At 40.1% G+C, this 24736-nt stretch overlaps 1 long non-coding RNA gene across 2 annotated transcripts in view; it reads right to left on the bottom strand.

The window, feature by feature from the left end:
• Positions 1-2336: 2336 nt before the first annotated feature.
• Positions 2337-24736, bottom strand: part of LOC308072147 — a 41677-nt gene continuing 19277 nt past the window's right edge. The window contains exons 2-3 of one of the 2 annotated variants that reach the window (XR_013931547.1): positions 5369-5445; positions 2337-2428 (exon numbers count right to left, since the gene is read on the bottom strand). This is a non-coding gene — a long non-coding RNA (uncharacterized lncRNA). Of the gene's footprint in view, positions 5446-24736 lie in introns of both variants that reach the window. The other variant, XR_013931548.1, reaches the window with a different exon arrangement.

The raw sequence follows: 24736 nt of genomic DNA on the forward strand, positions 1-24736 counted from the left end.
ACTGTTTAAAGCTTTTAGTTCACAAAATTTTTTAACTGGGTTTTTTGTTTGGATTCAAAGAGGCAAAACATAAGACTTTGATGTTCTTCATGTGCCTGTTAAAAGAGAGAGAAAGAGACCCACCAATAGGAAGATGTTGGCATGAAGCCCTCTTTGACACAGCAAGCACAATGTAGAGGATTAAAGGTCTAATCTAGAAGATATATTGCACACTAAACAGCGGAACCATTTAGGAGAACATTAAATGGCACTTAAGCTAAACAGTTGTCCTTGGGAACTGCAGTTTATATGTGGCTGCTCTAATGTCCATTTTAAGCTTGCCGGGCTTTGAAAACAAGATGTCATTGTTTTATAAAAACACACACATTTAATCTTCCCTTGTGAGGCTGTTCTTGAAATATCTGGCTGCTGGACTGGCAAAACATTTCAGAGGAAACAAATGGGGCTGGTGTCAAAACTAGTACTGTTGCACTTTATTTCTGCAGTTATTTGCTCAGTTGATTATTTTTGTTTTGATCCAAATAAGCAACCCACAAACTTTTTCAATGATAAAAGTCCCATTTAATTTTTTTAACAGTATTCCAGTGTTCTATAAGAAAATAATAATAATAATACAGCTTAAGTAATATGAGAACACCAAGAAAGTGGTCAGTTCTACATTCACTTGTGTTCTGCGTTCTTCATAAATTAATATTTATGGAACTATTAGAAGGCTTCAGCCAAAAATAAAGACCACCCAGAGCAAGGTTTCAATTTTAGTATTCTAGGGGCAGGTCATTAAAAAAAAAAAAAAAATCTTACAAAAAAGCCTTCTTCTGCAACATGTACAGTACATAGATTTTCATGCACATCACTCAGTAGGCATGTGAAGCATATTCCATTCCCCAAAAGTTACAGTGTGTGCTTTTATAATTCATTTACTATTTTTCACCAGGGAGAAATCATCCTCTCCACCACCCAGGCCAGAAATAGAACAGGAAAAAAGGCGTCAGGGAGGGGACTGTGTCTTGCAGAATTATACAGTCTGGTTTAAAATCTTTCTACTTTTTAACTGATGATCTAGAAAATGAAATTGAGAAAAAAATCTTGGTTTAAATTGTACCTACGTATCTGATACCTTCAGTCTTGTTCCTTGTATCAGTAATTATATTAATCCTTAGCACAGTGATGAATCAAGCCAGGATATCCCCTGGGTCAAGTCATTATTCCCAAAAGCTATCTGAAAAATAATAGTGCCATTGTGGACAGTTTTGGTTAAATGAGCTAGTGGTCTTCAAACAGTTCCCGGCAGACAGGCAGTCCCAGCTGGTTGCCTTGTTAACTACTCCAGAAGAGAGTCCAAAGGCAAAATTGTGAGGACAGCAAGGACCTCCAGCAAGGCTGGGGTGGCCTCAAGTCACAGGTGGCTCCAGGCTCAGGAGCATGTACAAGGCGTTGCGGGACAGGCTACACAGTGTCATGGCCATGGAGCAAGCAGACAGAAACTCTCTTGTCTCCAAGCAGCATAGCAAGACAGTTGCAGGAGAAAAATTAACAGTTATTTTTATAATAACCTCCCGCCAGGCTCCTCAGTCACCAGGCCCATTATGCTTATCGTTGTTGTTAGCATGTGATTAACTCCTGGAGTATCTGTGAAGCTGCTCCTCTCAGGCCATCTAGGAATCCACCTCATTTTTTTAATTAAAAGCACCAGTTGATACTTCACGGTAAGCATTCTTTGTGAAGACAATACGGACTCCATCTGTGCTACATGCTTTCCGTAGTTCTCTGTCCCTATTTGACATCATTACGTAGATTTGCCCGAACACAGTGCTGAGATGCGCAAAGAGCAACAGCAGTGCTGAGGCAAGCTGGGTGCTAAGGCTTTGGCTCGTGCAAACCACAGACAAAATGGTACCCAGGAATGATATAACGGCTTTACTAGAAAATAGTTTTGTTAGATTCTAATTTTAAATGGTTCTGGTCTGAAATGTGGCGGTGGGGCAGGATGGTGTTAGCCCCAGGAGATCAAGTGTTTCAGCCACTCTACTCTCTCTCTCTTGAGAAGTCTTCTCAAGGTGGTCTATTCTTTTTGGTCCCTCTACATATCCCTGCCAGATATCACCCCATTCCGAAGCCATAACTTTTCTTTCAAGTAAGACCACTCCAGCAGCATGAAGGCTCTGTCCTGGCTGTAGTTGTCCCCGTCATGCACCACCCAGTCCTGAACCTTGGGCTCCAAGGAGTCTCCTGAGGCCTGACCTGGATTCAGCTACACTCACAGACAGAGCTCAGAAATGGAGAGAGCTGTGTCCCTAGCAATGATAAGTTTTCTGCGTATAGAAAAACAGGAAATATCCAAAAGTAGAAATAATATTTTATTAGAACAACTAAAAGCCTTAGAACAAATGCCAAACTTGCAGGCATGGAAGCAGCTTCTTCTTCAGTTCTGAAACAGAAAAAAAATAATCTTAAAACAAAGGCTAAGTAATTTTGATTCATTATATCTTAAACTGTAAGACGCCTGAGAGAAAATGTGTCTTCTTCCTGCCTACAGCCACTCGACTGCTGTCTCTGCAGCTTCTCAGTAGTCTTCCCTCTGTAGTGTCTGACTGAAAAGCCTCCTTACTAAAGCGAGTCTGAGCACACACAGACAAGTCTTACATGTTCTTTGTGTGTAGGACAACAGAGGATTTCCTTTACCTTTTTTACTTTTACTTTATTTTTATGGTTATGAAATGCCAGTTATATGGTATTTCTGTTGCTGTGTACATGCCCTGCATCAGAGTGATATCCACCCCCTAATCAATGATTGCACCACAGTTCTGGAGAGAACTAAAGGGCTCCATGACGGTTTGGGGATAGAGAATCTGTGGGAGGAGAGAAGGTTGGCTTAAACAGTAAAAAATTATGACATTTAGATGGAGCCTTTTAGGCAGAGTTATTCATTTTGGACTACATTTTTTTGGACATTGAAATTTAGAGAAGCTGGATGGTCTCAGAATTTTTTCAGATCCAGAATCTGGTAAACATTGGAGATAAAATGTCTGTGGTGAGCAGAAAATTCTCTGAGCTGCAATCGGCTGCTCCCACGCTGGAACAATGCATACCCACAAATAGCAAGTAACCAAAACACTTTCCATTTCTTAATAAGCTGTCTGCTGTTAATTATTTTAGTTGCTTACTGAGAACAATAGAGGTGGATTGAAAATGATGGCTCAGAAATTATAAGAAATAAATAAGTAACTATTTTTAATGTTTTGAACTTTACTATGACATAGCGCTACTCATTAGAAGATCTCAAAACACTTAGAAAAGGGTAACTATTAATATTATACTCAATTTACAAGCTAGTAGAAGGGGGCTAGGGAGTTAGTATCGTTTTTAGCTTTGAAAAGGGTGTAGGGATGGCTTTTGCTACAGCTATTTATAGAGGATTTACACGACTGCAGTGTTTACTGTGTCCTTCAATAAAAAGCAGCTGCAGAAACACACAGCTGGCAAGCTTCAGTACCTGCGAGATACTGAAGATATTATCCAGAAAGCTAATGCACAGGTACAAGGAGATTCACATACTATCTGCAGCAGTTTAAGTATTCCTTTTCTAACAAAAGTCTGAACTAATTTTAAATGTTTATGTTGTTTATGTTCAAAATTCCCTTCCTCTGCCTGTTTAAAGCCAGATCCTCATCCTGATATAAATCATCTGACCACATTGTTCAAGTTCTTTGGCTAGGTCTTTGCTGCAGTGTTCTGCAGGCTCTGGTACAGGTACAATTCCTAGCAATTCTCTCATACATACACAGAAATGCTTCTTCAGAGTCAGCAGTGCTGTTGACCCAGATTTGCCTGTGTAGCTATACATGTGGGCTAGAGGCTGTGTACTGACTGCACTGTAGCTGACATGGGACCTATGTTCTCATGAGAAAACAGTGCAAAAACTGACACTATGACCCCCTTCAGTCCTCTTACAGACCCATCTTTCTATGAGCCCACGATGCCCTCACTTCTGCACATTGGCAATGTGGGCTCTATACCATCTCTGCATACAGATCATGTAAGGAGATGCAAAGAAGAAAGGATCAAAGATATGGCCATAAGCTGAACATCTGCTTCTTCCCATGATCTGTTTTCCTCGACATTTTCTTATCTCACATGTCTTTCATAAACCCTAAAACTTGCAAACCAATCCCTCCTGTCTTCCACTGCGTAATCATGTCCTGTGCTAAAAGAATGAATGCAATTTAAATGTATCTAAAAAGTAAGACCTCATGGAGAGGTTGCAAAGGACATGTGATCACTGTTATAGCCAAAGGGCTAGAACAACACTAATGAAATTGCTGCCTAAGTAAGAAGATGTCGTAAGTTTTTCATCTCTCTTTTAAATTGTTTATATTTTTTATTTAGGTTTCTGTAGGAGACAAGTTGGGGCTTAGAACTTTATTCTTTAAGGGAGTCTCTTATGAAAGGCCATGTAAAGGTCAGCAAAACTTGCCTTATTAAGAAAGAATGAAGAGAAAAAAAGATAAAAAGAGCCTGGAGATGCGTTAATTGAAAAGAGCATGCTCACTTGCAACACTACATCATGCCTTTTTATCTGGTAAGGCAGTGGCTTCTGTGCTCACTGACTCTATTTCAAATCCTAATCCTAAGATTTCATAGTGGGGCTCATCCAAAAGCCATCAGGATCTCTTCCACAGGTTTCTGTGAGCTTTGGATTGGACTCTGTCCACATGTATCCAATTAAAACGGTCACTCAGACTCTTGAGAACATCTTCCTTTCATCCTCTTGCAACAAGTTAGGGTTTCTCAGGACAATATGATATGCACTCTCCATCAGTAATGTGAAAAGTAGTGGATGCATAAAAAAACCCCACTGGCACAAATCACCTAATACATCAGATTTTGCCATAACTTCACACTGTGCTCAATCCTATTGATGTCAGTTCTGCGCAGTGTTTGGCCCTAGATTTTCCCACAATGGGATCCCATTCTTCTTGCATGAGAATATGTCTTGGACAAATTGCCATGTCACATGCATTCAAAGGGCCATGATAAACCTTCCATCTTTGCATGGGGCTCCCAATTACATCAAAGGAATTTCTGCATACAAAACAAGGGTAAAATATGCCTCTAATTTAAGGTTAAATTATACCGTTAAGGCATGGGCTAAAATAAGAGGCAGCAAGGAAGCTGAACCACATCAGGGAGCACATCCAAAGCACTATGTCTCAGAAAAAATGCAATCCTTTATACTACTTTGGCACAAATGGGGAAGAATTTGTGATGCACCTTTTCAGAGAACAAGCTATCTCCTTTCCTTCCTACCAAGCAGTCCCACTGGAATGCAGAGAAAGCAAAGAAATTAAGGATTTTATAGTCTCTTTACCTCTCTTTTCACACTGATTCCAGGCAGACTTGAGGTCCTGGTCCCCCCAATTCCTGCCCTTCAGCCATCCACAAAGACTGAAAAGACAAAGATGCTCTTACTCTTTCTTCCCCCTTCCATTGTATATGCACTTCTGAGAGGAACAATGTAGCTCACGGAGAAAAAAATCCAAAGTGCGTTTAACGGTTAGTATTCTGATGGTGTATGGGATGATATGAAAGAAATGTTATGCACATATATATATTTATATATGTCCCTTGCATATGTAAGTACAATTAAAAAGTAAAGATGAACTTTTATCTGTAAGCGTCTAAGATAATACTTTAAGCAGATATTGACAACAGCACAAGCTTCCTAAACTAGAGTAAAAGCTGAAATGCAACTTTCATCTGAGAACATTATGAAAATACCACGGAGGACATTCTGCAGAGCAAGTTATTTGCTGCCACCTTTTAAATATTGTGTGCAAAGTATAAGTAAAAGCAAAGGTGGCAGAATTAGCTCCCTGCTCTGTCTTTTATTTCTCTTTTCTTTCATTTTAAGTGTGTTGTCTAGATATCAGTAGCAGGTACCTCAAGAGTTAACCTATGGCAGCCTCACAAGTAGCACTGTGCCGGGAGCTGCGACACTTCCATCAGGTTGCATTTTCTGGGGTAAGGGAAAGGATCATATGAGATTTTAGAACTATTCATTGTAACTCAGTTTGGTCCCCACAGATATCAAAAATACAGTAATTTGGAAGATTTGGGGTAGAAGATACTAAATCATTTTATAGGAGGATTTTAAGGAGGAGTCAGTGGATTCAAGTAATTTATGATTGCATCTGAACTTAATTGGGGTATTCCAAGGTCATACATATAAAAAGCAATGCCTCTTTCCATGACTTTGGTTTTATTAAAAACTCCTTGTATAGTTCATGACAGTTTTAACTTTTCACAAGGCACTCACAAATTAGAATCATCTTCCTTGTGGGCCCGCTAATGGAAATCCCCTCATACAGTTATTAGTCACTGTCTTACAATAGCTTCTTGTCTCTAAGTACTTTGATGTTGTACATAAGAGCTGTGGATCAATTACATTCATTTTTCCCATTACCGGGCAAATATTTGGACATTTTCTGTTTAGTTGATTCAAGGCAGAACTAAACCAAAGGAGTTGCATACTGTGCAGACATTTCTAACCTTCAGAAGCTGAAGTTTTTGTGACCTGGGAGAATTAATAGATGTTTATTCTAGCAGGGTAAATGGAAAAAGACCATTTCTATTTTAGGGAGATAAATGAAAAGCAGGGAAGATGGGGTTTGTTATGACAAAATTTTTCACAAGTGGCATGCTGAAATGAGGAAAAGCATTTAAGTATTTATATTACAATCCCCACAGAATGTTTGTCAAGAGACACTCAAGTGGCAAAATACATTTGTAATTGTTGTGTTTCCTCACTTATTAAAACAAGTGTTTCCACTAAAACTAGTCTGCCAAGGTTGTTGCCATTGCAAGACTCAAAATACACCTATCTTCTGAGGTGAAAATCCAGAACTTTTTCCTTAAGATGTGACTTCTAACAAGGAGGACACATATAGCTATTTCTTCTTGCCTGTTTCAAACAATGGCTGTAAGTCTTCCACCACTGTGTCAGAAACACATTTTGAAAATATTTCACTTGCCAGGATTCTTCTGCAGAACAGAAGAAGGAAAGCAAGCCAGCTGGCATGCCCAGCAGTGGCAATCTCAAGTGCTTACCACTCTCAGGAATGTTATAAAGCAAGAGCAAATGGACGGCATTCTCCAAATATGGTGCTGCCGTTACTCCTCAGCTGGTACTGCTCTTCTAAACTTATTCCAGTTCGCTACTAGCACTTACGGGAATTCTGGCTCCAACAAGGGTTTCGCTGAGGAGAGACTAGTGCTTGATTTGACCATCAATTTTTCATTAAATCTTTTTTTCAGCAGGCAAGACAGATTCTCTGAATCCACTTTTTCCATAATCTGGAAGGGAATTTCTGTGATCGTGGTACAGACAAACCCTCTGTTAATTTAGCTGTATTACAGCCCCGATACTGGGGATCAGAGTGTGCCAGCTGTATGGAAAGGCAGAAGAGCAGCTTGTATGGGCTTCACTCTCTTCCTTCGGAGCTCAGGAGCTGCCAAATGATAGGGGTGGTGAGTCCCTAGAAGTAACCCCAAAAGAGGATTCCTCCCCAGGAAGAATGTGTGCTAATCTGTGAAGCAAAAAGGTATTTCTTTTTGTCTAAAGATCCAGGAAATTCAGATGACAAAAATAATATTATCTAAATAGGTGTTGGGTTTAGAGCCATGCAAAGAATGGGTAGTGTATTTCATGTTCCTTGCAAAAATATGCTTATGATTTTTTTCCGATGGAGTTTTAATATTTTTATTTAAGCCTTTCTGAAATAGTTTGAACTTCTTATTGAGTATTTCCATTTACTGAAAAGCTGGTGTTCAGCCAGAAAACCTTTGAAAAATGACAGCATTTCAATCAGTCTGTAAATTATTTCATTAATGCTATGTATTAGGAATAGAAATTTAGTCTGGTTTGAACCCCAAAAAGGAAAACAATTAAAAACTTACACATGCAATTGTTTTCAATTCCTTAAAATCCATTTGTGAGCTTTGGTACAAAATTATCGTATCTGTCATTTCCAAGAGAATATCTTACGTCACAAATGTCAATGTGTTTAAACAGGAGAACGTATAGTTTAACACTGTTATCTGCTGTGACTGCCAGGAAAGGCATAAATCATGGTTATCTGAAGGCCTGATGCTGTTCCATTTGTGTAAAATTGGGTCAGGAGAAATACCACTGTAATCAATGGGCTGTACAATTTTACAGATAGAGGGACGAGGGTACCCCAAACACATTATGGTTGGCAAATTTTATCTTTCTTTACCCCTTTTCCTGGCTTCACCTCCTTTTCTTTGGTCCTTAAAATGAAAGACTGCAAAGAGCTGCAACTGGAAACAGCCTTATCACAAGGAACCACCCTCAAATCGATGTGTCTTTTATTAGGCATTGTCTTGAAACTCCCCACCACGACTTGAACTGAGGACAAGAGAAGTGGGTGCATTATTGCATTAAGCCTATTGTGATTTGTAGCTCAAAATGCATTATTTAATTTTCATTTAAAATGGATTTGCAGCATATGCAATTTAAAAAAATAGGATGAAATTTACTGTCTTTTTCCATTTATGGCTCAAGCACTTTGTTGGAGGCATTGTCATTCATCACAGTGTCATCTCATGATTATTATTTTGCCTGCTGGGTAGAGACATTTTAGTTAAAAATGAAAGTACCAATTGTGCTAACTGTAATTATATGTTTGCAGTATATTGAAGAAAATAGATGTGGTCTGGGACTTAAGTTAAAAGCACACATTCTGTGAGGTGCTGAGAACATCCTGCCAGATGCTGTACAACCTCAGTTCCCATCCAGGGTGAAAGAAAGCTAACGTGCTTCATCTTTTTCAGGGTCAGACCACTGACGATTAAACAATTCTAGCAAATATGATCTCATTCTTATTTGTCTGGGACGTTATGAAACACAACATGAAGGAAGTTCAGATGTGGTAGCAGAATACAAAGCACTAACACACCCAGCGTGGTGCTTGAAATGTGTTCCTTTATAATCCTATATTTCCCAGACAAACACTTGTAAACATTGAAGTAAAGCAAAACACATTTCCTTTTTATGAAAAAGATGCCTTAAAAACCACAGGATTAACAACACCAGGGAAGGACAATCCCCTGAAGGGCCTAAATCTTGTTTCTAAAACTTGGGCTGAGTTAACTGTGTTCAAGCTGAATTTTTTTATGATGGAGCATGGAAAACATTTTTTTAAAAAGGCATATACCCTGAATAGATTCTGAAGTGATACCTCATGATCTGAACTCTTACTGACTACAGAGGACATTCCAACGGTCAGGATGGAAATGGGAGTCAGACATCCTGGATTTGCTTTCTGGCTTGGCTGCAGGTTTTCCTGCATACATGGGAGCAAATCACTTTATCTGTCCTGTGTCACAGTCTCGTGGCTAAAGAAAATACCTCACATTCTGCTTTCTTCAAGTCAGAGGCCATACAGGTGGGAGAACTTACCTGCCATTTCTGTCCCCACCCAAAACCAAAGGCAGACCTAAATACATGCTGAGGTGATAAAAGCTGGTAATACTAAACTAGCAAAAACATTGTGGAAGAATTCACTGTGGTCAGTTGTTTTGTTTGTTGAATCATATTATTTTTGAAGGTAGACAGAAAATGATGACATTTTTAAATAGAGTTTTATTCAAAGGTTGCAAAAGGGGCCTCCTTTAGGCATCTCCCTTAGGTTTCTCCTGCCCAGGCTGAGCCCAGTCATCCAGTCAAGAGGAAAAACTATCACACAAGTGAGCATTCCTGGAAATGAGGAGAATTATACAGACAAAAAGCCTAGTTGGTGGGGTGAAAGCACAAGAAATACAACACAGGTCCAGACCAATGTCTTTTTGACATTGTTTTACCTCTGGCAGCAGGTTCAATTAAGACAGGGCTCATCCTGTGCCTTTCTTCTGAGTGTCTGCACTTCAGCTATTGCCTGCTTCCCATCTTCCAACATTTAGCAACTGAAACACTTTCTGAGCCAGAAGCAGCACATAGGCCACCACTTATTAATGTGCAGTAAAGAATCTGATCTTCATTAATTTGTCTAATCCAGTAACTTCAGGAGAAAAACTTCCCATTTGTCCTTCACAGCACCTATCCTACAGCAAGGAGTTCCACAATTTAACGATGTGCTAAACAAAAAAAAATCACTTCCTTCTTCTATATTTTCCTGTTGTCTAATAAGATGGTCCTTAGTTCCCGTACTGTTGCAAAAATTTCATATCTTCATAATTTAGGTATTTTTACCACACTACCCTTTTGGTCATCACTTTTGCAAGTGGAAGGGTAGACTCCTTTATAGAAAACTCCTCTGATTATTTTTGTTCCCATTATCTTTACCTTTCATGTTATCCTGACACTAGTGCTGATTTGATCAATCACAATGACAGTTGATTGACTGACAATTTCATATTTGAATTCTTCCAAATCTCCTGTGTGAATGCCATCTATTGTTACTGATTTGTTGTGGTACTGATTTACTCTAAAATCTCTGACACTCTAATCTGGGAGTTTATACAGACTCATTCTGTGTAAAGAATGACCCCAGTGTGAAAAACTCCCACCTCATTTACAGCGGGAACCAGTGCAAATAATTCATTTAGCTGTTCCATAATGTCTTTATCTTCCTTTGCTGCTTCTTCTCATCCTGCTAACTGTCCAACTGCTCTGCTTCTGATGTATATACAAAAGGCTTTACTGTTAGCTCTCATTACTTCTGCAAGTTGCTTCCACTAATATTTTTGTCTTGCTTTGCTGTGGTTTAACATTTATTTTGCTGGGGATTATACTCTTCCTCTGTTTTCTTTCTCTGGACACAGCTTCCATATTTTGGAAGATGTCTTTTCATCTTGAATGGTGTCTATTACACTGCTGTGTAACAATGCCAGCTGCTGCTGGCTGGGGCTCATTCAGACTCCATTTTTATCAATGCTATTGATGACAGGCATACATTTATCCTTTTAAAAGTATGCATTCTACTTGCAAATATTTTACTTTTAACTGCTATTTCCAATCCTCCCTTAAAAAGCTTCCTCATTTTTATGTAATTCCCCAACTAACTATTTTTCAGTGGAGACTTATAGGTTACTAACCCAAAAGTCTCTGAATTGCTTTTGAAATGTTCACTGAACATAAAAAGCAGAAAACAAAACAGAACGATGAAAAGGCCTAAGGAAAGCTGTCACAAGAAACCTTCTCCATCTGATTCACATACTAACTCAGAATTTAATGTTCCATCAGTGTTTGTTTCATAAATTTTCACAGATCGACATTAACATCATTCATAGCATCGTTGGGGCAGGGTGGGGGTGAGGAGACAAATGTAGAACCTGGCCAGAGAGATGGGCATGCTGTAATAACTGAAAGAGAGTATTTTTGGTTGCTCCTGAAAAAACATTAATGTAGATTTCTATTATATTAAATCCTAGTAAACAACATATAGTGAAGGTACCATACTGAATTCTTTATCCTCTACAAAAAGATTTAAAATTATCTTTGCAAAAAGCTTGAAGCTTTATTAAATTCTGATGCCTGGCTAAATGGAAACATCAGTGTGGTTGCACGTATTTCACCTTTCATACAAGATGCAGCAGGGTAAACCTCCTTCAGCCATCTGTGTGTGAAGACTACAAATCAAGCCACAATAGGTTCTAACAGCAGCTTCAGCCTTTGTGCAGAGACTTGGGAAAGCCTCCCAGAGTTTTTGTGCTCTCTCTTAGCAAGTTATACGTGGATCTTCTTAAAGTAATAAATGGAAATACAGTGCAATGTGAATGTAAAGGGCAGATCGTATTAATGCAGCTACTAAAAAGAAGAATGCAATACAAAGAATGTCATGGTTGCATAAAACTTGGGACTTTAGTATCCCTTGATTCTTTAGCAGGAATATGGCCATGCTTGTGCCATGCAAAATTTTTTTAGTATCTGTAAATGTAAACAAATATTTAGGAAGCTACTTGTCTGTATTTCTATCTGCTTTAAGTAACAAGTGAATCTTTACTTCTTTTAGAGTTTATATTAGATGTCTTTCACAAGCAGGAGAATTTATGTAGGTAACCTACCACATATGTACCATATGTATATGTATATGCAAGTGTATACAAGCGCATGTTTAAGGTTACTTATGCACATATATTCTACATGCATAATGGTGCAAAATAGATGCTTTTTTCTTTTTTTTTTTTTTTTCCAAGAGTAGGGTGACAGTATTCTTGCTAATGGGAAAGAAGTGATAAATTAGTTCTTTATTTACCACTTTGAGATTTGAATCCTACAAGAAAGCCAGCAATTTTTTAAAAATGGAAGAAGTATAAGACAGGAAGACTGGAAAAACGGATGTCATTGTAAATGACAAACAAGAATACAATCCTGTTCAAGAAAAATGTCTGTTCAGAAATTTTCCAATCTGATGTGCTTTTTTTTTTAAATGAAAGCTTAAGTGGAGTATAAGAATAACTCTGGAAGTAAATATCACAATTCAAATAATATATTAGGACCTAATCAGCTTATTTTAAATTAAATTTAAATGTAATTCTGTTTTTAATTAAAACATTGCTTAGGAGTGGAAAAGACATGCATAAAGGAGAGCTTTTATAAGGCGTTTTGTAATAAGCTTAATTCTGAACTCTATGAAGCAAAGAGCGTAGCCCACAGCAGTCGACCTAGAAATCACTGCTCTGAAATGATATGGGGAAAGCTGACACTATCCTTCCATATTTGTCAGAGATACTAGGTTTGGGGAGATCAAAAACTGCTTTAAACCGTTCAGTATATTTCTGGTTTTGTTTCTCACAATAATATTGAACCAACTTTTTGTTACTACAGAATGAGTCAAAAGCAACGAAACAGCAAAGACAGAAAGACTTGCATGTTTAGCCAGAGCCGTGCTTTGCCATTTTATCATACAAACTATGTCAGCTGGCGGCAGCGTGAGTAATCTAAGCTTCAAACAATATCATTCTGCAGATAAATCAATGAATACAGACAGAAACAAGCTAAGTCTATTTTAGACAGCCTAATGATCAGTAGTTTTTTCTAATAGCTTGTCAGACTTCAACCTGTCAAGCCTGAAGATTTAGGGACACTGATTCACTGGAGATTTCCTGATTGCATTCCTGCTGGGCTATCTACGAATCACAATAGGAGACTCCTAGGAAAAGGGGAGAAAATGAATTGCCTTCAGGCCTTTATGAGGCACAGGTTATTGTCATGCGTCAACCAAATCCTAATTACTCTGATTAACAATGCAAGCCTGTCACTACTCATGCATAATATTGAAAAAGTTTGCAGTAATGACTATGAAATTCTTCCACTTCTGCTCAGGCGTTCACACGTGCCTCAGTGGGGCTTTGTCCGCCCTGCATGCCATTCACCCAGCTGCTGTTTCCAAAATAACGTTTCCAGGGTGAGACCAATTTGCAATTCTGACCAGACCTGAACAAACTCAGTGGGATCAACTGACTCACAAGATGGGCTGCAGGATTTAAAACATATTGAGAAGTTACTGGCTCTGCATATCAGATTTCTTGCTTCTTCATATTAACTTTTCTCTGAAAATCAAAGGTCTCTGGTAGGTTGTGATTCAAATTTAATGTCATCATTCTGTATGTGTTTGTGTGTATACATATATTACTATCCTATCTGTCTCAGAGCTTTGTCACTGCTTAGCTATTAAATATCTCTGAGGTATAATGGAAAGAATACTTCAGGCAGGTACCTGCAACAGCATATACAGATCTACTTAGAAGGAAATGTCCACCAGTTTAGTGAGAGGTGTGGCCCTGCTTTTTTGATGATGGGGGGGGGGGGGGGGAAGAAAAAGCTTTTAAAATAGAGGAAAGGCTTTATTTCTAGAGCAGAAGTGTATTTTGAGGTGCATGCTCTAGGGCAGCAGATTGCAGACATCTATACTGCTTTGCTAATGTCCCGGAACACTTGCCCTCTCATCTTCTGTTAACTCTGTAGTCTAATCCTGGCATCATTAAAACTGACTGCAAAATTCTCTAATAAAGTCCTGGTACCACTGGAACTACCAGCAAAGTTCCTGTTTGCATCAGTGGCTGCATCCAGTGCCAGGGAGACAGGGGCCTGGTGTCCAGGGGACATGGGGAGCATGTGGCAGAGATGAGGGATAAAAGGTTGTGTCCTGACACCAAATTCAGCGGTGCCCAGGATGTGAAAGTGGACCTGGGGACTCAGTTTAGATGTGCACAATAAGAATGAATGCCATTGTTACTGGTTTAAGGTGGAAACATGTTCTTCCATCTCTGACTGGTAAGCCCTGGCTCTTGATAACTGCTGGTGCTCAGCACCTTGTAGGATTAGCCCATGCTGGCTCTACGCCGGTGTAACGCACTTCTTACCCCTCACCTCCACATTCATACACATTAAACAGAAAGTGTTGAAGTGTTCAGCAATGAAGCCTATAAAATTAAATCCTCAGTTACGCTCCAGTAGAAAAGAAAAGGTCACAATTAAAACCCTTTACTTTTTTCTTTTTTTCCTATTTTAAAGGCCTTCTCCTGGGAACTGCTGAGTGCTATTTTGCCACATCCCCCAGCTGAGGGCACACAACTCTGAAAGAGGATTTTTATCCTGGAAGAGCAGAAAATACTGCCATTGCTTTTGTGCATATGTGCACAGTCCTTCCTTTTGCCTTTCAGTCAGCAGACTCCTTGGGCCTCTCAGGTTTGGATCAAGTGATCAGTTGAAAAAGAAGGGACATTTGATTCACCTTGTTTAAATCAAAATTTCAAGTTAAACCATAAGAAAACAAAACACGGTAATGATCTGCTTTGAAAATACAAAGCTGTTTGCCTCTCAAAGGCAGCATGCTGATTTCATTAAACTTTCTCTGGAATCTCCCTGGGCAGCCTGGCCAGCTGGCAGCCCTCTGCCCCTGCCCATCACGCTGGAAGCCCAGGCGTTGGGTGCCTGGGTGCCACGCAGCGCTGCCGGGCCAGCAGCTGAAGGCACTGACGGACGGGAAGGCAGGCACCGACACACTGTCCCATTTTGCCAGGTATCCGGAAATGTTGATGTTTCATTCCAGCGCAGAACAAAATGAAATGTTGACAACCTGGAATTTCCCACAAAACAGACGTTTCCTTTTCTGGCCAGCCCTAACGTACACACACGTGCGCACACACACTTATTTGCAGAATTATTAACTGCTATGTAATGACACCAGACTGTATGCCCACTTCCACCATATGGTATGGAGGGAATCCAGCCCTCAAAAACCGTGTGTTAGAGCAGCCACCAGAGAGCCATGGAGCCTGGAAAGCAGTTAGGTGGCATAACTCCATCACGGAGCAACCCGGAGCTTTGAGCAATATCATAGCGAAAAGCATCCACTGCGCAGGAAGGAGAGGGCACCGCAGTGTCTGAGGAGCCTGCAGACAGCAACTCACAGCGCAGTCCATTACTTGCAAGACAAAAGTATAAGAAAGGCATCACTCTTTGGGTCAGCAATGACCCTTTCTCCATCCCCTGTGAGTCCCAGCTTTGTGGATTTTGGTTGTTTTTTGTTTTTTGTTTGGGTGGGGGGTTTTTTGTTGGTTTTGGTTTTTTTGTTTTTTTTTTTACAGGAGCAGTTGCAACGTGCCAAAAGCTATCGGAAAGCCTGCATTACATCAGGCAAGCTAAGTGTACTGACCCTCTGAGCTAGCCCACAGGGAAGAACAACAGGAGGGAGATTGCAGAGGAAGATAGGACTACTTAAGTAGCAATTCATTGTGAACCACTTTTCTAAGCTGTTGATAGAAGCATTAAGTGTGAGAGAGGAAGGGGACTTATCTTCTTGCCCAAGCAGAACCCTAATGACTCCATAATGACTGCTAAATAATGTTGCCAATAATCTCCATTTAATTATACAGCTCTAGTATGTCCTAAAAAGGAAAGAAAACACAAAAGGCATCTGAAGTCCTAACATACCCAGTAGTCCTTTAGCCTAGTTCTGGTAAAATGCATGTGGATATGTAGCATGAGTTATCGCCTGGAAAATAATTCACTTCCCATCCTTCATCTCATCTGAAAAATTTACTCATGTGAAATAAATTTGCTCAGCTCTTGACACAGCCATCAATAAATGCCACGTCTGTTGTAGCTTGTGAGCATCCAGGTAGGCTCGCCTCAAGACAGAAATATATGTGATTTCACAGACCTGCTTTGGGAAGCTCTTCAGAAGTGTTTTATCTGTGACCAAAGGGGACTACAAAAGCAGGGTGTTTAATGAACACAGCACCACTTCATGTGAAAGTTTGAGGAATATTTTTCAGACAGATGCCTATTGTAAGAGCTGGTGACTTACACAATGGGCTTTTTAAAAGCCTGAAAATATGAATACCCTCTTTATCATTATTCATTTTTTTACAGATGCTGAAGTCTGAAAATAGGCGGGTTTTGAAATAACGGCTTAATAGTACACTATGCGTGTAACAGGCTAAGGAGAGTATTTTATTTGAGCACAAAAAAACTATTTTTGGCTTAATATTCCAAAGCTTTCCTAATGTTCATTTCACCAAAGTACTTCTTCAGGCACAGCCCGGGTTGTGGCCAATAAAAACACTATTTTCATCTGGAATATTCAGCAAGCTAATTGATAAAAAATATGGCATAATAGGTGAAGGGTCTGTCATTTGACTTCCACCACCAGCTCAGGAGACATTGTTATTATAAATAATACAAATTAGGGAAATACAAAGAACCAGATTTCCACTTACTGTGTGGAGAAAGTGCCAAATTCTGGATTTTGAGATTAAATTATAATGTGCAAACCAGAAAAGCGGGAATGAAAAGCACCTCCAAAACTGTATTTTAATGAAAAGATAGTGTGATTACAACTAACACTTAGTACATGTTTAATTTTAGCCACATGTGATAATACGCTGCCCTTAAAGCACCAGCTGATGAACTCTGCTGGTTGTTCTTTGTGGTAAATTTGCAGGCCGCCTGTCCTACCCCCTATTTACATGTATAGAGTAGAAGTGTGAATGTGAAAATGCACAGACCCGAAGTATTACCTTACATTAGATGGCGATTCTACTATTAAAGGAAGGAGGGGTTATACTAAGTAGCACTTGAAAAACTGCCCTGTGTTAGCATCTTATAAACCTGATGGTAAGCACTGAATCGAAAATGGGAGAGAGACAGAGGGCCAGTGCAGGGAGCAGACCTGTCTGCAGGAGCTACCTTTGCTGTGCTTCCAGGGCCATGGCTCATCGCCACCCCCTTGGGAAGGGTATAACGACAGTGCCAGACACTGCACGTGATTATAACCCAAAACTGTAGCTTTACAGAAGCACTAGTGAAAGAGGCACAGTCACATCTACTCGTCTCATTGCAAACAGCGCAGAAACCTGTGGGAGCACAGGTCACAACCGATGGCAAGCGAGCTCATGCAGTGTGGAGCCAGCCTCCCCGGTTCTCCGAGCGAGGTCCCCTGGAAAGGGGCAGGCAGGGAGGTGGCAGGCTCCTTCCCAGCACCCAGCGGCTTCCTCTCCCTGTGCAATGGAGACAGAGAAGAAAAACAAAAGTAAGCAGAAGGAGATGCCAAGAGAAGAAGCTGAGTTCAGTGCGGAATACAAGTCCCAAAAGGCGATGGGAAATGAGGAAAGGCTCTGTATTCCTCCAGTGGAAAATATTAGAGCATGTACACAGTCTGAAATGCCCTTATTAGACAAGCAGCAGCCATTTCTCTTTCCTAACCTCATTTTTTTCCATTAAAAAATAAAATAAAATTGGCCAGTTGATGTGATTCAGCTCCTGAACTGGCTTTTCTAGAGGTAACGCTTCCCGTCTGAGGTACTGTTTCTGGCTGGCTGACTTTCCTGGCTGAGATTTTCAAAGTCACCTAGGGAACCTGCATGTTCACACATGTACCATGAATTTAAGCAGGAACTGTCATCTGAACTCCATGAGCAGATGTGAAATACTCTTTTTTTTTATCCCCCTCTTTTCACATATTCTTTTATTTGCTGCATCTTTTATCCATCTCTTTTGTTTTGTTCTTTCTTCTCATAGTTTCTCTTTCTGCTAAGACCCTTGCATTTCACTCCCTACTGATTTTTTTCCTTTTTCTTCTATAGCTAGCAGCTTCAGTGTTTTTGACTTTCCATTGTCTCCAAATGCTCTTTCTATTATGACTTCTTTGTATCATCAGTCTGCCCTGTCTGCCCAGTTGCCCCACATATAAAAGCTGAACCAGCTCTCCTGTTCCCAATGCGGCTTATAAAATGGGAATTTATTTCAATGCTCCCTTCCCAGCAGTAAGGCTATACAGATCACCCAAGCTCCATGCAAGAACATTGACAGAACTGCAGAAACACCTCTGCAACAGTCTGTGGGATGGTGGGGCAGGCAGGGAAATAGACTGGGTGAACAGGAATTGCCATGCTTTTCTTGGTTACAAATCACTATCTATATAATGTTCAAATGACTTTGAACGCTGATAGATGCACTGGTTTGTCCCACAACGTCCCAGATTTTCCACTAGCATCTCCAGTGTGCTGCAAACTTGTGCATTTATTTTACAGGTTCCGACACCTGCCTGACCATGGATTCCCAGGAGTGCTCTGTAGGCAACCCCACGTGTGCAAATGTTGGCATTTGTACCCGCTCTGTACTACAGATTTAGAGCTTCCTCTCCTGTACCCAGATTGTTTTGTGGCACAATGGGAGGGTGCAGGCAGCCCGGCTTGCAAATGGGCTTTGACTAGGTTCAGGAATGCAGCTGTGTCTTTAATACTGTTCCTAGTCTGGAGCACAAGCATACTGAAAATAATGAAAATCGGGTAGCTGAATGCACTTTTTCTTCATTATTCAGAAGAAAACCATGCACTGATGTTGAGCCACGCAACATGATTATGCATTTGGCTCCATAGGCACAAACTCCCATGACCAAATTAAAAAATGTCAAAAAAATTATAACCATAAATTAATTTTTAATGAAAAAGAGACAATTAATGTGTCTTGTACTATACAACTGAGAGATTAAGAATTTTAATTCTACATTTTAGCCTAACATGCAATCAATGGCACAACTTCTTACTTTAAAATATTTAGGTCCTTTGAGGTCAGGGCTTCTTTTTTTGGTACTTCGTTACAAAAAACTGTTAGAGTCTGCCAATTCTACAGTGCAAAATTTATAGCAACAGGTCAAAAGACAGTTCCTAGAGGAGTTCAGCAGCCCTTTGTAGTAAATCAGCAGTCATGTCTTTGATAAATGTCTCCTGACTCCAGCAGTAACTGTTCCTCTGTGCTGAAAGATAAAACAGTGGACACGTACAAGGCATGTAGTTTGGTGAAAGTCACACAGCAACAAGAAACTGGTAAATACATTCTGAGGAAGCTAAGGTTAACCCAGCCGTTCATGAGCACTGAATTTAACGGCTCTGGAAGACAAGATGGAAACCTACCTGGGCATGCGAATTTGGGCGTGCGGCTCGGGTGTAAAACGTGCAGCATCTTCAATGATAATAAGGCAATTGCTCTAACCCAAATGAGGGATGTAAAACTTTTTCAGGTCGATAAAGCCCTCTCCAGACCTTCCTATTCTGACAGTGTCATGAACTTCTGTGTTCAGCTTGTTACTTGATAATTCTGTTAAAACACAAGCCCTACAAGCAAAGAGCAGGGGTTCCTCCAGGCTCCATTGCAATGCTCCAGGGACCAGTCCTGCAGCTGCAACTGATACAAGCAGCCTCCGCTTATAGGACCCTGTTCACACAAAACTCTTTTTTGCCTTTCTTGGCCAGATCTGCTGTACTGATCAGCTGCACTCAAGCCAGTGAGAATATTTTTCACAGCTGTTAGCAGGTCCACGAAGAGCTGCCATGGACTAAAGAGGCACAGAAGGGCCACTGGCTGGCTTGGAAAGACAAAAGTAAGGTTTCTGGGTCAGTTTTCACCCAGCAGAAGCAGTGCTCCCCTGGGAGGTGTTGTAGCGGCCTGGCGTTTCAACACCATGAGAGGACAGGCAGCATCGGAAGCCACAGCACCATGTTTGCAGCCTGTCAGTGCTTCATCATTTTAACCTCAGAGGGTAAGAGCTGATTAAGTCACACACTTCCACGGGTGGTCGGGGCTCTGGTACCCTCAGCCCCTGGGCAGGGTAAGGTTTTGAATGGCCAGAGTACTTTGTCACTGCAGTGGTTCACAGGTTTCTACCACTAGACTAGTACAGCGAAGAATGCCAGTGGCTGTGGCAGAAGGAAAATGAATAGGTCGTATAATTCTTCTGGCTGAGATTTATGGGCCCAGTTCATCAAGACTAAATTGGTGGTGTAGACTCAAATGAAAACTAGGTGTGAGGAGCAGCTTAATTTGACAGCACAAAAATTTGTCCCCTGCTGGCAAAAGGATTTCTTTACTCTTTCTATTAAAAAAAATTCAGTCTAATTAAAAACCTGGATTAACTCCCATCCAAGCCATCAGAAAAGTCAGTCCAGTTAAAAAATTAGATTAACTCCTACCAAAGCCATCAGATCATCGTCCAGGTGCTGGAACCATGCTAGGAAAAATATTATTTCATATTCTTTTCTTCCCAACTCAGTATCTGGCCTCTTTCCACTAGGAGAAGGAAGCCTCCCTCTGAGAGGAATGGCACCAAGCCCTCAGTGATGTTTTTTGCACTTTTTGGAGTATTACCTATTATAATTCCTTTTTTGGTGACATTTTGTGTATGTTATCTCAAAAGCTAATGCCCATCTAGACTGGTTCACTAATGATTTTCTGAAAATACCCTGGGATTTCTGGTAATAGTCTTCTGTATCTACCAACGAGGGAGATGCGCCTTTACAATAGGAAACAAAGCACATGACTATTTCTGAAACTATTTCATTAACTATGCCCTTAAAACTGAGCCAAAGTTACTTACATACAAGCACTGGATTCTGGATAAAAAGTGACTGTATTCAGGACTAGGCATTTACAGGGAAGTTCCTCTAGAATAATAAATTATACCAGAAGAGATATAGAGGAATTATTATTTCTGGAGCAGCAAGATTTAAAAGTTCCCTCTGTGAATTCACACTTAATACACATGATACAGGAGGAAGCTATTTTGTGGTCTGGAGAAGGAGAAGTTTTAAAACACGATAGAGTGGAGGACTAATGAACCACTGAGATCTGCAATGTCTCTTGCCTCTTTATATCTACCATATATTACTAAATACAATACAATAAAACTTCATGCACAGGGACCAATGAATAAAGACATAAAATGCATCATTATGGCACACTCTAAGGCCATTTTAAAGTTCTTTTTGTTGATGTAAAATAATATAGACTACCTAGGACTATAACTAGACTTATGGATAAACATAATACAGGTGAATCTAAGGCTTATAGGGAAACGATCTCGTGGTCTCTACTTTGTTGATACTTATGAGAAAGAGACCTGGTTTTCAGGGCAACTCTGGATTCCCCCTCTGATGAGGATGCTTTTGAGTCTGCTGTTCTAATGCATTCTAGACTACTAAAATCTTATTTTTTTCACCAAAATTCCTATAAAAGCCTAGGAGCTCTGGTTCTCTTGGGATCCCAAATGAAATGCTGAAGCCCAGTGTTTCCCTTCCCTCCCTTCTCTACCCCATTTCCAGTGACATGGGTGGCCTGCACCATCTCCAGAACACTCAGCCAACTATGCTCAATGGTGTGGAGGAATCAGACTGAGTTCCTTCAAAAAACCCTTGCCTATTATCTGAGTGAAGTTTCCTTGAATACAGTAGTCTTTGGTATCCCCCTTACACATCTGCACGAGGATATTGGACAATTTAACCCCAAACAGGAAAGATGAAACAGAATAAAAATTTATTTCAATGTGCACAAAGCATAAACTAGTCAGGTCTCCAATCTTCTGGTTTTCAGTGCCACCACGCTATCTCAGAGTAATACAGCTTGCTTACGTGAAAATTCACTGAAGTCTAATGTTACTAAATTGTCTCTGTCAAGCAACTATTTCTACTTTCCAGTCTCCTAACACACCCCCATACTGATACTTAGGTCTCTATCAAGACCAAACGTGCTTTAAAAACCTAACCTAAACCATGAGCAAGTACATCTTTATGCATGTCCTATTAGGACAGCTGCACTTTTCTGCTTCACCCAGCTGACACAAGTAAGTGACAGTGTTTCCAATCAAAGATGCTTGGCAGTGAGTATATTTTCAGAGAGCAAATTAATGCAGACGTTGAGTGCCTTTAGAGCCTTTTTGGTTAGCATTTTACCTGGGGATAAAAAGAGAAAAAGACCCAACAGAACAAATATGTGCAAGGTACACTACTATATAAACAGGAAACAAAGAACTAAAGTTTCACAAAGACCTTTATGAGCCTTACTATGCCTACCTGACTGACCTGTGTAGTACTCTGACGTTATTGTGCTTGGGGATACTAAAAAAAGAAACTCTCAGGTAGATTAGGTGTGTAGTTCAGTATCTTTGGGGAGGGCGAGAATGGCAAAGGGTATGTCATAGCAAGTTCTACACATGTTTATACCTGTAACATCTGATTTATGCCTGTGGCTGGGTATGTAGATAAGTGCATACCCAGTCCCTTCTACAGTATGGAAGTATCTACAAGCTTGGCTGTGTTATCACTTTTCTATTTGAAAATCAAAGTGTTGTTTAGTAGCAGAATTTCAACCATCTGAGCCTTGAAACCCTCAGGGAGGCAGCTCTAACAAGCAAACCAAAAGGGAGCCCCTTTCCCTACCTCCTTCCCCACAGTGCTCCCTGAGCTGGGCTATAGCTTTCATAAATGCATTTCTAACTTTCATAAAGCTGGTTGCAGACAGCATGAAAGAATAGATGACAAATGAAGGATATAAGGTCATTGGGGCTTCACATCCGCAGGTTCAGAAGATTGTTTCAGGTGCTCCCATGCCTCCCTTCTTGCCCCTTGCTCTCTCCCCTTCCAGTTTCTGTGGCTTTCAACCCTATTTGTCTCCCTTTCAACATAGTTTTCTCTCCCCTGCTGCTCTGTGAAAGACTCCCACAAACCACAAGATAAACTAATTTAGGACCAGGTTTTCTGGAGTGCTGAGTTCCCATTTAGGTCTCCAAATACCTGCCAGGTTTTCTGTAGTTTGGGTTGTTGGGTAGTGAACATTTTTGCAAAATCTAACATTTATTTACATGTTTAACTGGGGTACGAGGTCTTTTAAGATTCTGGTTGTAGTCTGGGGTCCTGTGATCCCTTAACTAAAACTGATAACACACAATAATTAGGAAAAGCAGCTACAGGCAAATTGCTAAAATAGGAGTAGCCTAGCTTGTGCAGATAAAAATGGTTTTTTTCCTCTTCTGGAGACTGTTACATTTGTAACCTACTGTTGTGTTATTTACAACAGAAATAGGCCAGAATGACCTACAGAAATAAGTCAGTGGACCAGGCAGAGAAGTGATTATTGACTGCACCTTGCTAGCAGCTCCACATTTTTTAACGTACTGCACTTCAGTATAATAGTTTTGCCGCAATAGTTAATCTCTACTAGTTTCTAAGTGTCTCATGAATATTCTCTTCATGCAGAATGCTAAGAAAGGAGGACATCACTTTCTGTAGCATTGCCTTTTGAATTGATGTGTGTCATGACAGTCATCCCAACTTTCACACTTAGAAACATCTCCAGTCTCCCAAAATCATGAGATTTGGAAAACACTTAAGTCACCATTGACTTCTTACTCTTTGTCTCCTGCCTTTGAAATCCATTTGAGGTCACATTATCAAGTACTTGTCCACTTGTAAGGCTAGAAACGTAGTCTTACAAAAAGAAATCTGGGATTCCCAGATAGTCATTTGAGTACAGGAACTAAGGTTTTACTTGTGACACAATAAAATCCTGAGAACTGGCAACGTTAACAGTGTGATTGTTACTGCAATTAATGAGAGTTTCAGGAACGTTCATGGGAGATAATAGTTCCTCTGTGCGCAAAATATTTTTCCCATAAAACTGCTATAGAGCTTAGCTTTGTATGTAGCTGCCAACATGAATTTGTCATGAACAATTCATGTCAAATGATCCTTATTTCCCACTCTAGTAAGGCAAGAGATTTTTTGGGCAGAAAAGAAGCATAAGATTCTATGTCTCAACTTCAGAAAGTTTTTATATTGTCTCACATGACATTACCATAAGCAAATTAGGGAAACAAAATAATAATCGATCCAAGACAGATGCCTATACAATTCAAAACTATTGTATAGAATTTGCTGAAAAAAACATACTTAACAAGAAATGAGCAATGGCTCGTTGTCAGACTACAAGGCTGTGTAGTGTTGCATTTCCTAGGCATCCCTTCTGGGCGAGTTTAAAATTTTCATTAATAAAATTTCTTCTTACATTTTCAAGAATGGGAAAGCTTAGAGAGGCTTCAGGCACATTGAAGAAGAAGGCCAGGCTTCAGACTGACAGAAGAAGTGGCGAAATGGTTTGAAAACATAGTAGTAGGATGCAATCTTCAGAAAAAAGAAAGTAGGATGCAATTTAATATGTACGATGGCAGAGCTTTAAACAGTCAGGAACAACCATTTAAACAAATTCAGAACAGGTTAACAAGCATTTCTGCAGAACAGATTTTAGGGATGGTAGTGGTTTACAAACTAGAGATGATACCATGTAGTTGATAATTTAAAAAAAAAAGGGGGGGGGGGGGGGGGGAGGTGGGAGGGAAACATCATGTTGCATTGTATAAATAACTTTGTTGGAAACAAGTAA

The sequence above is a fragment of the Falco punctatus genome (genome assembly GCF_963210335.1).
Source record: "Falco punctatus genome assembly, chromosome: 12".
NCBI classification, from domain to species: domain Eukaryota; kingdom Metazoa; phylum Chordata; class Aves; order Falconiformes; family Falconidae; genus Falco; species Falco punctatus.